This window comes from Salmo salar, unplaced genomic scaffold (genome assembly GCF_965601325.2).
Source record: "Salmo salar unplaced genomic scaffold, fSalSal1 ptg000635l, whole genome shotgun sequence".
Classification (NCBI taxonomy): domain Eukaryota; kingdom Metazoa; phylum Chordata; class Actinopteri; order Salmoniformes; family Salmonidae; genus Salmo; species Salmo salar.
Genome location: NW_027675447.1, coordinates 394,596 through 398,259, shown reverse-complemented (window position 1 = coordinate 398,259; position 3,664 = coordinate 394,596). Strand labels below are relative to the sequence as shown.

The following is a 3,664-nucleotide window of genomic DNA, read 5'->3' as shown; positions in this document are numbered from 1 at the left end:
TTCTGTTTTTTTTTGTGCACTACGTCATCCATTCTGTTTTTTTGGTGCACTACGTCATCCATTCTGCTTCTTGTGCACTACATCATCCATTGAGTGCTTTAAGCTGCAATATGTAACTTTTTGGGCGACCTGACCAAATACACATAGAATTATAAGTTATAGATCTGTTATTTTCTATGCTACCCGGTCTTGAATTTGATTTTTGTGTCTTTTACTTTTGTACACCAGCTTCAAACAGCTAAAAATACAATATGGTTATGGACAATATTTCACAGTACAATTATTACACTATAGTCCCATAGTGGGATACAGCCTGTTCAGTCTATACTAGATATATCACCTTCCCAGAGTGGGACACAGCCTGTTCAGTCTATACTAGATATATCACCTTCCCACAGCCTGTTGAGTCTATACTAGATATATCACCTTCCCATAGTGGGACACAGCCTGTTCAGTCTATACTAGATATATCACCTTCCCAGAGCCTGTTCAGTCTATACTAGATATATCACCTTCCCACAGCCTGTTCAGTCTATACTAGATATATCACCTTCCCAGAGTGGGATACAGCCTGTTCAGTCTATACTAGATATATCACCTTCCCACAGCCTGTTCAGTCTATACTAGATATATCACCTTCCCACAGTGGGATACAGCCTGTTCAGTCTATACTAGATATATCACCTTCCCAGAGCCTGTTCAGTCTATACTAGATATATCACCTTCCCATAGTGGGACACAGCCTGTTCAGTCTATACTAGATATATCACCTTCCCACAGCCTGTTCAGTCTATACTAGATATATCACCTTCCCACAGCCTGTTCAGTCTATACTAGATATATCACCTTCCCACAGCCTGTTCAGTCTATACTAGATATATCACCTTCCCACAGCCTGTTCAGTCTATACTAGATATATCACCTTCCCACAGCCTGTTCAGTCTATACTAGATATATCACCTTCCCAGAGCCTGTTCAGTCTATACTAGATATATCACCTTCCCACAGCCTGTTCAGTCTATACTAGATATATCACCTTCCCAGAGTGGGACACAGCCTGTTCAGTCTATACTAGATATATCACCTTCCCACAGCCTGTTCAGTCTATACTAGATATATCACCTTCCCAGAGTGGGATACAGCCTGTTCAGTCTATACTAGATATATCACCTTCCCACAGCCTGTTCAGTCTATACTAGATATATCACCTTCCCAGAGTGGGATACAGCCTGTTCAGTCTATACTAGATATATCACCTTCCCAGAGCCTGTTCAGTCTATACTAGATATATCACCTTCCCACAGCCTGTTCAGTCTATACTAGATATATCACCTTCCCAGAGTGGGATACAGCCTGTTCAGTCTATACTAGATATATCACCTTCCCAGAGCCTGTTCAGTCTATACTAGATATATCACCTTCCCACAGCCTGTTCAGTCTATACTAGATATATCACCTTCCCAGAGCCTGTTCAGTCTATACTAGATATATCACCTTCCCACAGCCTGTTCAGTCTATACTAGATATATCACCTTCCCAGAGTGGGATACAGCCTGTTCAGTCTATACTAGATATATCACCTTCCCACAGCCTGTTCAGTCTATACTAGATATATCACCTTCCCATAGTGGGACACAGCCTGTTCAGTCTATACTAGATATATCACCTTCCCAGAGCCTGTTCAGTCTATACTAGATATATCACCTTCCCAGAGCCTGTTCAGTCTATACTAGATATATCACCTTCCCAGAGCCTGTTCAGTCTATACTAGATATATCACCTTCCCACAGCCTGTTCAGTCTATACTAGATATATCACCTTCCCACAGCCTGTTCAGTCTATACTAGATATATCACCTTCCCACAGCCTGTTCAGTCTATACTAGATATATCACCTTCCCACAGCCTGTTCAGTCTATACTAGATATATCACCTTCCCAGAGCCTGTTCAGTCTATACTAGATATATCACCTTCCCAGAGCCTGTTCAGTCTATACTAGATATATCACCTTCCCAGAGTGGGATACAGCCTGTTCAGTCTATACTAGATATATCACCTTCCCAGAGCCTGTTCAGTCTATACTAGATATATCACCTTCCCAGAGTGGGACACAGCCTGTTCAGTCTATACTAGATATATCACCTTCCCATAGCCTGTTCAGTCTATACTAGATATATCACCTTCCCAGAGCCTGTTCAGTCTATACTAGATATATCACCTTCCCACAGCCTGTTCAGTCTATACTAGATATATCACCTTCCCAGAGCCTGTTCAGTCTATACTAGATATATCACCTTCCCACAGCCTGTTCAGTCTATACTAGATATATCACCTTCCCACAGCCTGTTCAGTCTATACTAGATATATCACCTTCCCAGAGTGGGACACAGCCTGTTCAGTCTATACTAGATATATCACCTTCCCATAGTGGGACACAGCCTGTTCAGTCTATACTAGATATATCACCTTCCCAGAGCCTGTTCAGTCTATACTAGATATATCACCTTCCCATAGTGGGATACAGCCTGTTCAGTCTATACTAGATATATCACCTTCCCAGAGCCTGTTCAGTCTATACTAGATATATCACCTTCCCACAGCCTGTTCAGTCTATACTAGATATATCACCTTCCCAGAGCCTGTTCAGTCTATACTAGATATATCACCTTCCCAGAGTGGGACACAGCCTGTTCAGTCTATACTAGATATATCACCTTCCCACAGCCTGTTCAGTCTATACTAGATATATCACCTTTCCAGAGCCAGTCTATACTATACTATACTATATATACCCTAACCCATCACCTTTACAGAGCCAGTCTATACTATACTATACTATACTATATATACCCTAACCCATCACCTTTCCAGAGTCGAACACAGCCGTCGTCTCCTGAGGAGGCCAGCAAAGTGCTGGTGATGTTCCAGGAGACTCTCCACACCTGGGAGTTGTGGTTGTCAAACTGGGCCACGATCTGAACCTCAAATTTAGTGGGGCCTGTTGAGCTGCTCTCCTTGCTGTCAGACGAGAGAGAGAGAGATATGCAGAACAGGTCAGTGTAATATATGGAGACTGTACAAGCTCAGAATGGGCTGTGATCTATTACTTAGACAATACAGCAAGTTTAACTATATATATATATATTTCAACTTGCTGCATTGTCTAAGTAATAGATCACAGCCCATATACTGACCTGTTTACACTTTTTACTAATGTTTTCTGACTTATAGGAGTACATATTGAGTTATATACAGCTAATATCTATTAGAAAACTCAATATGTACTCCTATAAGTCAGAAAACAGTAAAAAGTGTAAAAAAATTAATTAAATAAATTAAATCAACATTTATACACTCACCGTAAAGGAACCAACTTAAAGATGCGAACGTCCTTGGTTGCTATGGCGAGCACGTGGAAGGACCGCCCCAGGTTCGGGGAGAAGGCTATGTCGTGCACCGCATCAGTCACGGTCATCAATGTCTCTGCTTTCGCATATTTCCTGATCGAAGACGAGAGAGAATTTCCCTCTTAAAAAGTAGAGGAATCTCTAACAACGTGACGGTGCGATGTTGGTAAAGTGAACTAAATGTCTAGAATTTAATAATACTGGAGCGTACATCAACTACGACGTAATACAATAGAATAGCTTTATTTCTCCCAGGG

The 3,664-nt window shown here is 41.4% G+C and overlaps 1 long non-coding RNA gene across 1 annotated transcript; it reads right to left on the bottom strand.

Moving 5' to 3' along the window:
• On the bottom strand, window positions 1-2,855 carry LOC145876910 (uncharacterized). Its single transcript, XR_014391562.1, has 2 exons — window positions 2,095-2,855; window positions 1-2,056 (listed from the first exon to the last, which is right to left on the bottom strand). It is a non-coding gene; the product is annotated as an uncharacterized LOC145876910 (long non-coding RNA).
• Between the last annotated feature and the right edge of the window lie 809 nt (window positions 2,856-3,664).